Genomic DNA, 13,905 nt, shown 5'->3' with positions numbered 1-13,905 from the left:
AGGATGAGTGCTGTGGAGAGACTGTGGATCGCGCAAAAGGGAAAGCAACGAAGAGAAAGGAAGCGCAGGCCCCTCAGAAAGTAAAGGAAGTACCTAAGCAAACATTAGTTGTGGGAGATTCCCAGATAAGGTATTTGGATAGAACGTTTTGTGCTAGAGATAGGGGGAACAGGTTAAGGGTTTGCTATCCCGGAGCTGGCATTGGTGATATTATAAACAACATGAATGATATTATGGCTGGTAATGGGAACAATCCCATTATTTGCATTAGCGTGGGAGGAAATGATGTTGGTCGAGTCAGGAGTGAGGAACTGATTCAGAGGTATAAAACAGCCATAGAGTTAGTTAGGAGCAAGGGAGGAATCCCGATCATATGTGGCATTCTTCCAAGAAAGGGAGTGGGAAATGAATGGATATCGAGGGCACTTGGTGTCAATTGCCGGCTGGAAAGATATTGCAAATCAAATGCAATATCTTTCATAGACAACTGGGAGCACTTCTATGGAAGAAATGAAATGTATGCTCGTGATGGGGTGCATCTATCGAGAGCTGGGGTTGTTGCTGTTGCGAACTCGCTAGAAGAAGTGGTTAGAGGTGTTTGTTTGGGTTTAAACTGTTAGTAGATAGAGGTATGGGAATTGATTTGGAGGAAGGAGGTAATAAAAGTATGTGTTTGTGGGAGAAAGGAATTGGCAAAACGATCAGGGAAAGAGAAGGTCCGCAAAATAACAATTCACTTAGGGTATATTACACTAACAGTAGAAGTCTAAGAAATAAAATTAACGAATTAAATGCTCTTGTCTGCACAGAAAAAATAGATATTATTGCACTTACCGAAACGTGGATGAATGTAGAAAATAGAGAACTATTAGCTGAATATCAAATATATGGATTTAAACTATTTCACACAGATAGATATATTAGACGAGGAGGTGGAGTAGCCATATATGTTAGGGACAATTTGAAATGTAGTCTCAAAGAGGGAATCAAAACAGAGCCACACACAGAAACTATTTGGATTGAATTAAACGAAAAAGCTAATAATATTATAATAGGAGTAATATATAGGCCACCAAATTTAGACAGAATGGAAGCAAAGCATCTATGGGATGAAATATCTAGAGCATCTAGATCTAACAGTATTTATGTCATGGGTGACTTTAATTTTAGCGGAATAAACTGGTTGAACAAAACAGGGAATAGTGAAGCAGAAGATTTTCTAGAATTAATTGACGATTGCTTTCTTACGCAACACATTAAGGAACCAACACGGGAAAATAATATTTTAGATTTAGTGTTAACTAACAGGGAAACGCAAATTAATGACATCGAAATAGGGAGTGAGCTAGGGAGCAGTGATCACAAAGAAATCAGATTTAGCATAGAATGGAATAGACCAGTAGGAGAAAATTCTGTTAAAGTGCCAGATTTTCGAAAAGCTGATTTTAATAGCCTAAGAAATTTTTTGGGTCAAATTGATTGGAAAGGCTTGGGTATGGGGTGTGGGCCGGTCTTGGAGCGAGACATGAACCCAGCGATAGGTGACTTAAATGGGGATTTCGATGTGGATTCAATATATAACTTATTTAAGAATATTCTAAACAAAGCACAGGAACGTAGTATACCATACAAATTGAATCGATCGTATACTAATGACCCAAAGTGGATAACAAAGAATTTGAAGAACCTTATAGGTAAAAAGAGAGCTTGGTACAAAAGGATTAAAAATGGGGAGGTCACTTTAGAACAGGAATTCGTACAACTGGTTAGAAATGTTAAAAAAGAGATAAGGAAAGCAAAAAGAAACTATGAAGTTCGCATAGCAGGGCAAGCAAAGACAAATCCTAAAGGGTTTTTTCAGTTATACCGTACTAAGACTAGGGAAAGGATAGGTCCATTAAAAACTGAGACAGGTCAAATAACAGATAGTGATGAAGAGATGAGTAGTATTTTTAATAAATATTTTGTATCTGTATTTACTAAAGAGGAACTTAACAATATGCCTTCAGCCGAACAAGTCTATGTGGGTGGGGACGAGGACAGGTTGACGAGTTTAGCAGTTACCAGGGAGGATGTTCTTAAACAAATAGTAAAACTCAAACCAAACAAATCCCCAGGGCCGGATGAAGTGTTTCCTAGGGTGCTTAAAGAATGCAAAGAGGAGCTTTGTGACCCACTGTCAACCATATTTAATAAATCAATAGAGTCAGGCAGAGTGCCAGAGTTTTGGAAAGTTGCTAATGTGATACCAGTTTTTAAGAAAGGAGATAGATCACTTGCGTCTAACTATCGACCAATTAGCCTAACGTCTATTGTGGGAAAGTTACTCGAATCTATAATAGCAAATAAAATTCGTCTTCATCTTGAAAAACATAAATTAATAATTGAGTCGCAACATGGTTTTATAAATGGCCGTTCATGTTTAACAAATTTGTTATCTTTTTATTCTAGCATTGTTGAGGCAGTTGATAGTGGTAAGGATTGCGATGTTGTATACCTTGACTTTAGCAAAGCTTTTGATACAGTGCCACATGAAAGACTGATTAAAAAAATAGAGTCTCATGGTATTGGGGGTGCTATATTAAGCTGGATTAGGGCATGGCTATACCAAAGGAAACAGAGAGTTAGTATAAATGGAATCAAGTCAGAGTGGGAAAATGTTGTAAGTGGAGTGCCTCAAGGCTCTGTCCTGGGACCTCTGTTGTTTATAATATATATAAATGATTTAGATTCAGGTTTGAGTAGCAACATTTGCAAATTTGCCGATGATACGAAAATCGGTAGGGAAATTAATTCGGAGGAGGACTCACTATCACTTCAAGTTGATCTAGATAGGGTTTTGAAATGGTCAAAGGATTGGCAGATGCAGTTTAATGCTGATAAATGTAAAGTTCTGAGGTTAGGTAATGATGATAGAGTTACAAGATACGAGCTAGATGGTGTTGTGATTGCGAAGTCGGATTGCGAAAGGGATCTGGGAGTTATGATTAGTAAGAATTTAAAACAAAAGGATCAATGCATAAATGTTCGTAATAAGGCAAATCGGACACTTGGATTTATTAATCGCAGCGTTAGTAACAAGACACCTGGTGTGGTTCTCAAGCTATATCTTGCTCTAGTTAGGCCCCATTTAGATTATGCAGTTCAGTTTTGGTCGCCATATTATAGAATGGATATAAATTCACTTGAACGTGTCCAGCGTAGGATGACTAAGTTAATTCCCCAAATTAGAAATCTTTCATATGAAGAAAGATTAACAAAGCTTAAGTTGCATTCACTGGAAAGGCGAAGAGTTAGGGGTGACATGATAGAGGTTTACAAGTGGATGAATGGACATAACCGGGGGGATATTAATAGGGTATTAAAAGTATCAACACAGGACAGAACACGAAACAATGGATATAAATTGGATAAGTTTAGATTTAGGAAAGACTTGGGTAAATACTGGTTCAGTAACAGGGTTGTTGATTTGTGGAACCAATTGCCGCGTAACATTGTGGAGGTGGGGTCCCTCGATTGTTTCAAGCACGGGTTGGACAAGTATATGAGTGGGATTGGGTGGTTATAGAATAGGAGCTGCCTCGTATGGGCCAATAGGCCTTCTGCAGTTACCTTTGTTCTTATGTTCTTATGTTCTTCTTATGTTCATTATCAATGGGTTCGAGATCAACCACAATTTCCTGAATGGATATAACAAAGGGGATATTAATAGGGTATTAAAATTGTCAACACACGATAGAACACGAAACAATGGGTATAAATTGGATAAGTTTAGATTTAGGAAAGACTTGGGTAAATACTGGGTCAGTAACAGTGTTGTTGATTTGTGGAATTTTTCTTAACTTATAAATTTATCTTTATTTATCTTAAACTGGTTGGGAGAGGTACAGTTTTTAACATAATTGGGAAGGTCATTCCACATTCGAGGTCCCTTGATTTGTAAAGCATTTCTAGTTTGACTAAGTCGTACTCTTGGAATATCAAATAGGTATTTGTTTCTGGTGTGGTGCTCATGGGATCTGTTACAACCTTCTAGGAAGCTTTTAAGGTCAGGATTAACATTACAGTGCAGCGTTTTATATATATAAAATACACATGAGAGTATGTGCAGGGACTTGCCTACTATAGTGGCTTTAGGTATTGTATGCACTAGCTCTATCTATAAATCCAACATTATGTTTGTAAATCAACTATGTATGTACTTTCCTGAATAAAATTGACTTTACAGTACACTTATATTCTCTGTGGATTCGTTATCCCCTATCGTTTGGGAGAAAAAAAATGACTAATACGTTCGGCGAATGACTTTGACTTCATTCATGTCATCGTATTTTCCGTAATATATAAAGGTTATGACAGTGCAATTATATTATTGTGTGCAAATAAGTTGGAAATTTCATGTACCCTAAAAATAGTAAAATAAAGAATAAGAATAATTAAATAATTGTTGTAGTAAATTGTCACACGTTCATCATACGCAAACGAACACACAGTTTGGAGCGTCAGTACAACAAGACCGCCGCCATTTTAAAACACGGCTTCGAATGTAAGTAATGTTTTTCTCATACTAACACTGTGTTATGCAATAGATTAGGTCTTGAATTCACAAATTTAGTTGTTACATCTGACAGAGTATGTTAGACGGTGTAATGCTGGTCCATGTTGACGTATTTGTGGGCTTGGTTGGTTTACATGTGATGGCACACAATATGGGCACCCCACAACATGCTGTTGAAGTTGGAATGCATGGCATAGGCTCCTCACACAATGTTCTTTATGTGGTCCTCAGGTGATAGTTTTCTATTTAGAACCACCCCTAGATCTCTTTCTTTATCAGAATTCCTTAAAGATTTCTCACATGGTTTTCCTAATGATAGATTGTGGGCTGTAAGGGACAGGTGGGATATATGGATTAGTTGATAGAAGTTCCAGTCCACCTGTAGACAGGGATCTCACATCAGCTTGTATATTATACAAGGATAAGATTTGATAAATTCAGTTATTTGACTGAACACTGGCTCTGTTTAAATCAGAGATTTAAACATACATAGTCTAACCTAGCTCCATAACTAACTGCCATTAGCCGGCTCTGTTTAAATCAGAGATTTAAACATACATAGTCTAACCTAGCTCCATAACTAACAGCCATTAGCAATTAGCCATTAGTCATCCATGCACAGCCATCAGCCGGGCCATAGACCGGCTATTTTGTTTTTTTCCCAAGCCGGTCTATGGCCCGTGTTTTTTTTCGATGCCTCAGTGGCCCATGCACAGGTCCGTTCAAGGGGATTAAATAGCCGGTCTATGGCCCCTGGGTTTTACAAACTTTTTTTTCCCAAGCCGGTCTATGGCCCGTGTTTTTTTTCGATGCCTCAGTGGTCCATGCACATGTCCGTTCAAGGGGATTAAATAGCCGATCTATGGCCCCTGGGTTTTACGAACTTTTTTTTCCCAAACCGGTCTATGGCCCGTGTTTTTTTTCGATGCCTCAGTGGTCCGTGCACAGGTCCGTTCAAGGGGATTAAATAGCCGTTCTATGGCCCCAGGGTTTTCTCAAATTCTTTCATAGCCGGTCTATGGCCCCTGGGTTTTACGAACTTTTTTTTCCCAAGCAGGTCTATGGCGTGTATGTTAAATAAACCAAATTTTTCACTTTTGACAATTGAGCACCTGCTACATCCAGATTCTAGGGAGGAAAGGAATATAATATAATATCTAATATATCTATCTGTGTGAAATAGATTAAATCCATTTATTTGATATTCAGCTAAAAGTTCTGTATTTTCTACATTCATCCATGCTTTGGTAAGTGCAATAATATGTATTGTTTCATTGCAGATTAGAGATTCTAGATAGTTCTAGATTTCCGAAGTACTGAAACGCGCGCGATACAGGCTTGGTGGATCTAGGTGCAAGGTAAAATTATTTACATTTACTTGTTTTTTATTTATATGCATTATTCTATAGAATAATAGATCTCGTAATAATTTTGCAAAAATAGTGGCATTTACTATTTTTAAAAGATTATTAAAAAATTTACCGATATGGTGCATTCGGAAGACAAATCCAATTTTTCACTTTTGACAATTGAGCTCGGGTGCAGGGGGGGGGTTGTGTAAAAGCCTGGTTTGTGCCTCGGAGAGGCTATGGGATCCAGTAAGATCCTCCTTCCTTTCCTCCCTAGAATCTGGATGTAGCAGGTGCTCAATTGTCAAAAGTAAAAAATTGGGTTTGTCTTCCGAATGCACCATATCGGTAAATTTTTAATAATCTTTTAAAAATAGTAAATGCCACTATTTTGTCAAAATTATTACGAGATCTATTATTCTAATAAGGGTTTGATAAAATACAGTAGACTGCCTACTGGTTTTACCTGTAATAAGGTTTGATACAGATGATTATGATTATGGTTTTGGCCTCCACCACCCTCTCACCTAACTTGTTCCAACCGTGTCTACCACGCTGCTTGCGAAAGTTAATTTTCTAATATTTCTGTGGCATCTTTGTTTGGTTACCTTTTACAATATCTTCTTTTTATTCTACCATCTAGTTTTGGCATTTTATGCCTCTAACCTGGGAGCCACTTATTGGCATGTCTATACCTTTTCCAGTTGATGTGATTCTTTAGATATGGGCACCATATCTCCAGGTGTTCTTCACATTTAGCTTTAATTATTTTTTTCCAATATTTTCACTTCCTCTTGTAATACAGGGTTCAAGGTTCCCTATAGTGTCCTTTATTGAAATAGAGTTTAACAACAATTTCAATGTCCCTATTTTCTTTTAGATTATATCTCAACATATAATTAATGTCCAACAGGACATGATTACTCTTTCCAAAGGGAGGATGGTATTGAATATTTGATCTAGTACTGATGGAATAATTTATCTAATAATCACTTGAAATTATTTAGATAAGAATTTGAATTTATGCATGTCTTTGTTTTGGCATGCCTCTATTTCCACATGTTACATTTCTGCATGTCTCCAATTCTGGAAGTGTTCACTTTTGCATGTGCCTGACAAGGATGTTATATGCACCAGCTTTAATTATCACACATTGTATATAATGAATGACTTATTTTTAGAATTTTAATACATATTGCATCTGTCAATACATTATTAACCGATGCCTCAGTGGTCCATCCACAGGTCCGTTCAAGGGGATTAAATTGCCGTTCTATGGCCCCAGGGTTTTCTCAAATTTTCTTTCATAGCCGGTCTATGGCCCCTGGGTTTTACAAACTTTTTTTTCCCAAGCCGGTCTATGGCCCCTCGGTTTTACGAACTTTTTTTTCCCAAGCCGGTCTATGGCCCGTGTTTTTTTTCGATGCCTCAGTGGTCCATGCACATGTCCGTTCAAGGGGATTAAATAGCTGGTCTATGGCCCCTGGGTTTTATGAACTTTTTTTTCCAAGCCGGTCTATGGCCCGTGTTTTTTTTCGATGCCTCAGTGGTCCATGCACATGTCCGTTCAAGGGGATTAAATAGCCGGTCTATGGCCCCTGGGTTTTACGAACTTTTTTTTCCCAAGCCGGTCTATGGCCCGTGTTTTTTTTCAATGCCTCAGTGGTCCATGCACAGGTCCGTTCAAGGGGATTAAATAGCCATTCTATGGCGCCAGGGTTTTCTCAAATTTTCTTTCATAGCCGGTCTATGGCCCCTGGGTTTTACGAACTTTTTTTTCCCAAGCCGGTCTATGGCGTGTATGTTAAATAAACCAAATTTTTCACTTTTGACAATTGAGCACCTGCTACATCCAGATTCTAGGGAGGAAAGGAATATAATATAATATCTAATATATCTATCTGTGTGAAATAGATTAAATCCATTTATTTGATATTCAGCTAATAGTTCTGTATTTTCTACATTCATCCATGTTTTGGTAAGTGCAATAATATGTATTGTTTCATTGCAGATTAGAGATTCTAGCTAGTTCTAGATTTCCAAAGTACTGAAACGCGCGCCGTACAGGCTTGGTGGATCTAGGTGCAAGGTAAAATTATTTACATTTACTTGTTTTTATATATATATATATATGCAATTGACGATCACAAAACACTGATCATTTTATGCGGAAAATCCACAGAGAAATATGAAATGAGGTGAACGTTTCAGCTTTGTTAAAGCCTTTGTCAACACCAGACTGACTCATAGTCAGTCTGGTGTTGACAAAGGCTTTAACAAAGCCGAAACGTTCACCTCATTTCATATTTCTCTGTGGATTTTCCGCATATATATATATATATATATATATATATATATATATATATATATATATATATATATATATATATATATATATATATATATATATATATATATATATATATATATATATATTATATATGTGTGTATATGTATTTGTATGTATATAAATTTGTGTGTAAATCACGGAAATTAACTTGAGGAAACTGGCAACCAAAAACCAGTAGGCAGTCTACTGTATTTTATCAAACCCTTATTAGAATAATAGATCTTGTAAAAATTTACCGATATGGTGCATTCGGAAGACAAACCAAATTTTTTCACTTTTGACAATTGAGCACCTGCTACATCCAGATTCTAGGGAGGAAAGGAAGGACGATCTTACTGGATCCCATAGCCTCTCCGAGGCACAAACCAGGCTTGTACACAACCCTCCCCCTGCACCCGAGCTATGTCAACAGGTCGTTCTTTCTCTTCGCCCTTACATCATCACACACAGAGATCACAATAACGTGATGCATCAAATAAACAAATCCACAAGGGCCGTGACGAGGATTTGAACCTGCGTCCGAGAGCATCCCAGACACTGCCTAAATTGACTGAGCTACAACAGGGTAAAAGGATCCAGGAAGTATCAGTAGAAGTTTGGTTTCAACCCTTTTACCCTGTCGTAGCTCAGTCGATTAAGGCAGTGTCTGGGATGCTCCCGGACACAGGTTTGAATCCTCATCACGGCCCTTGTGGATTTGTTCATTTGATGTATCACGTTATTGTGATCTGTGTGTGATGATGTAAGGGCGAAGAGGGAGAACGGCCTGTTGACATAGCTCGGGTGCAGGGGGGGGGTTGTGTAAAAGCCTGGTTTGTGCCTCGGAGAGGCTATGGGATCCAGTAAGTTCAGTAGAACTTCGGTTTCAACCCTTTTACCCTGTTGTAGCTCAGTCGATTAAGGCAGTGTTTGGGATGCTCCCGGACGCAGGTTCGAATCCTCGTCACGGCCCTTGTGGATTTGTTCATTTGATGCATCACGTTATTGTGATCTGTGTGTGTAATTCTTCACCTGCTACAGCAACAGGAATGTGTGTGTATGTATTTGTGTTGTTGAATATGACCGAAAGTGTAAGATTAATGATTCTAACACAAATCGTCTGAATATTTGTTTTTCTTCACTGTCGAGAGTAGTTAAAAATATTTACTCGAGTTTATTTTCACACTTTATTTATGGTCCTTAAGTCCCTCTCCTTACTGCTGCTGCTGTTTCTCGCATCTTTGCATCACTTGTATGTTTGGGGGTTTGGCCTCTTGCTATATATTGATTCCATTTGTGTGTGTTTGGGTCTCAGGCCCTCTCGCAATTTCTGTTGAACAAACCCCTTTTCCTAGTTCTGCATCTCTCCTTTGGTACAATTTTTTTTGTGCTTTTATCATATATTTCACAAAACTTGACATACATTTCATTTACTTCATGTCCTATCAGCAAGTGTTTGTCAAATTACAATACAATGCAACAATACAATTTTATTTAGGTAAGGTACATACATACAATAAATTTTTACAAGGATTGGTTGACTTATAGGTAGAGCTAGTACATACAGTGCCTAAAGCCACTATTACGCAAAGCGTTTCGGGCATGATAAACTTAAATGACAAGCTTAATACTAATTGAGCATAATGAGTAGAATGAAAACAAGAAATGAAAACATAGATGAAAAAGCAGCACAAATACAATTATGTCGACAAACAGCGCTCTTTAAAGAAAAAAACAGACATTGGTTGACAATAGAAGGGTAAGGTAGGTTACAGGGAATTTATTAGGTATAGCTTCGCTTTTAACTTAAACTGGTTGAGAGAAATACAGTCTTTAACATGGTTGGGAAGGTCATTCCACATTCTGGGCCCCTTGACTTGTAGAGCATTTCTAGTTTGATTAAGTCGTACTCTAGGAATATCAAAACTGTATTTATTTCTGGTGAGATGCTCATGGGTTCTGTTACAACATCTTTAAGGAAAGTTTATCATCCTGATTGCAGATCTCTAGCGCTATTATGTCAACTTCTTGTGGATTCGCAATCATTATTTAATTTACCTTTAGGTGTTCTTTCACCAGCACAGCAACACTGTACCTCTCCCAACCAGTTTAAGATAAAAACTAAGTACTAACTAATTAACTCAATGTAACCTACCTTACCCCCAAAATGTCAACCTATGTCTTCTATTTTAAACAATGCTGTTTTGTTGACCAAATTGTATTTTTGTTTTTTTCTGCAATGTTTACCCCCCCCCCCCCCCCACCACTCTACCACCACATTGAGTTTAGTAGCTCTGTGCACGTCAGGTGCTGTTTAATATACAGACCTACTCCTCCATTTGACCTAGTTTCTCTATCACATCTATATCACTTTGAGCTTTAGGCCTGGTGGAGCTTGGTCCACCAGGCTGTTGTTTGGAGTGGCCCGCAGATCCACATACAGTCTGCATATGATATACAGTCTGTTGATCAATTGAACTACAGTAGTTAGTTTTTATCATCCGAATGCACCAATATGTGTTCATTCTTCCCAGATGAAGGAACTAGGTAATATTCATCATCTGAATGCACCATCTGAAGCTTTTCCACACTCATGATACACGAGAGGTTTAAAAAACTTTTAAAACTTTTAAAACTTTTTGACCTATGTATTTAAAAGCCATTCTAAAGTTAAAAAGTGTAGCATAAGTCCCTCGCAGAATGTACTTAATATGATCCTCAGGTTATAGTTTTCTATCTAAAACCACCCCTAGATCTCTTTCTTGATCAGAATTCTTTATAGATCTCTGTGGCTCGATCATAGAAACTGAGTAAATTCGTTACACTGGACCTTCCAGATCGAATACCATGCTGACAGTCTGATATATCATTCAGTACGTCTGCATCTGAAATTGAGCAATACCGGATTTATTATTTGGTTTTATAAATTTTATACTTATAATCTTAACTTATTTCAGAGACCACGAGTAATCTGGGCTTCGAACTCAACAGAAAAGCCTTCCGTAGACCTGCTTCTTTGCTACATAATAGACAAAATTTAGTAAGTATTGATTTATTATGTGTTTGTTTATTTATTTATTTTTTCTTTATATACAAGAAGGTACATTGGGGGAGAGTACAATGACTTGAAGTTATACATTCTTGTAAAGCAACTAGCACTCATAGCGTTTCGGGCAGATCTAAGTATAGACCAAGGAACTTACCATCTTTTTTATTTCTGATGTTAACATTGTGTATCTGTAGATGAATTGCATTTGTTGATTTGCTCCCAAGTAAGATGTTGTAGGTCCTTTCTATGTTTAGTGTGAGTTTGTTGGTTGACATTAATAAGTGGATTTTTTTTAATTTATTGTTTACATCATTATTTAATATGAGTGGGTTGGAGTCTGAGTAGATGAGGTTAGTGTCATCATTATCTCATATCTCAGTGATTTTGTCGTAATGGTCAAGTAGCTGTACTGTACAAGTAGAGGACATGAGAGATAGCTGTAAGAGGTATTTCAATATCTTCCTGCTCTAAATCCATGTTGGCCTGGATTGTGGAGGTCATTGGTCTCTATAAAACTAGTAACCTGACTCCTGATCACTCTCAAATAATTTTATTATGTGGGATGTTAGTGCAACTGGTCTATAATTCTTTGCCAATGCTTGTGTTGTGTTGTGTTGTGTTGTTTTGGTAGTGATGTGCAATGTGTTGTTTTGGTAGTGATTCATCCAGTTCTGGTAGTAGTGCGGTTGTTGTGTGGTGTAGTACTTGTGTGCTTGTTAATGACTTGTATTCCAGTCTTGTGGGTATCTCCTTTCCCCTACGGGCCAACTGCTTTGTTCTTACCTAGCATTTTGCTTTGTTTGGGTATGAATGTTTGTGTGCCGTATATTTTGCAAAATTTGCCATATATCTCATTATTTACTCCTCTGCCTAGCAGCAAGTCTGTCTAATTATACTCATTAACTGTTTTTCAAAGTTCCCCATAGTGTCTTTTATTGAAATCGAATTCATGAACCGTTTCAATGTTCTTATTTTCTTTTGATGTTCCCAATTTTCTGATGGAAGCATCAGACCATTATAGAATGCATCGGATGAGGTAGTTTGGAATGGTGGGGAGGACGAGAGGGGGGGATGGTGGGGAAGACGAGGGGACAGAGGAGAGGGTAATGGTGGGGAGGACGAGGGGACTGGGGAGTTGGGGATGGTGGGGACAGGGGAATGCTGGGGAGGACAAAGGGACAGGTGAATGGGAGATGGTGGGGAAGGAAGAAGGGACAGGGGAGGGGAAAATGGTAAGGAGGACGATGGGACAGGGAAGTGGGAATAGTGGGGACGGGGAAGTGGGAAGGACGAGAGGACAGTGGAATGGGGAATGGCAAAGTGAATTATAATTATATATATTAATTAATTCTTATAAATTTCCAGAAGCCTGTATCAACACCCACACTAATGCAACTGAAAGAGATGTTGAGACAAGTATTGCTGATATGTTGAAGAACGCCCCAAACAAACTCGGTGGAAACAGATACAAGGTAAAGTTTGCCAATTTGCTGTAGTCTAATTCAATTTCTTTTTAGTAATCTTTGAGAACATTTATGCTATGAATAAGATAAAATAATGTAACTGATTTTGACTAAATATGTAGATATATTTAATTTTCTGAGCACTAATAATGAAAAAAAAACAAAATAAGAGGTGGCTACTATCTCTAATAATGGGCTGGAATAATGCAGGATATAATAATATATATATATAAATATATATATATATATATATATATATATATATATATATATATATATATATATATATATATATATATATATATATATATATATATTTATATATATATATTTATTTATATAAATATATATATGATATATAGATTCTATATAGATTCTATTCTATTATTCTATTCTATTCTATTCTATTCTATAGTTTTATATAGATTCTTGTTTTAGTGTTTTTTTTCTATAATATTGAAACGGTTTTTAATTAATAAATTAAATATTATATAATAAAATAATGTATTATTGAAAACAATTAGTAACAAACAATATTTCATTACAGGGTTGTGAAGCAAGAAGACATGTGCATCACACAGCAGACTTGGATATGACGAATACTGAAAATGGTGGCGAGCCTGGTGCATGGCGTACCGCTGAATCTTCTCTAATGTCTATATAGAAGAATCTATATGTGTCTATATATAGACACATATAGATTCCTATATATAACTTATATATATATATGTGTGTATATATATTATAATATATATATATATATATATATATATATATATATATATATATATATATATATATATATATATATATATATATATATATGTTAGATAGGTTAGGTTTGGTAGGGTTGGTTAGTTATCATATATCTACGTATAACTAGCTAGTTTTACCTTTATATATATATTATTTATATATATATATTATATAAAAAGTTTGTGAGGAAGACCTCTGGTGCCAATGTGGGGACCCATAGCCTCGGGGAAGAAAATAAAAAGTATTCAGAGGAGACCTTGTGGTCACTCACTAAACACTAATATTATCTTCTACCACCCCCATTCTTTTGTATGTACACATATATATTTGCTTTATTTGAACTTTGTTACAAAGAGGGAGTTACATATAGGTTACAAAGATGGTTATCATATATATATTAT

The 13,905-nt window shown here is 36.7% G+C and overlaps 1 long non-coding RNA gene across 1 annotated transcript in view; it reads left to right on the top strand.

Moving 5' to 3' along the window:
- LOC138356771 (uncharacterized) overlaps positions 1-12,758 on the top strand; it is a 149,900-nt gene extending 137,142 nt beyond the window's left edge. Inside the window, exon 4 of the long non-coding RNA XR_011224645.1 lies at positions 12,651-12,758. This is a non-coding gene — a long non-coding RNA (uncharacterized lncRNA). The remainder of the gene's footprint in view (positions 1-12,650) is intronic.
- The last annotated feature ends 1,147 nt before the right edge of the window (positions 12,759-13,905 follow it).

Source organism: Procambarus clarkii, chromosome 74, assembly GCF_040958095.1.
Source record: "Procambarus clarkii isolate CNS0578487 chromosome 74, FALCON_Pclarkii_2.0, whole genome shotgun sequence".
Classification (NCBI taxonomy): domain Eukaryota; kingdom Metazoa; phylum Arthropoda; class Malacostraca; order Decapoda; family Cambaridae; genus Procambarus; species Procambarus clarkii.
The sequence above is the reverse complement of the archived record's forward strand: the minus strand, read 5'-3'. Positions and strand labels throughout refer to the sequence as shown.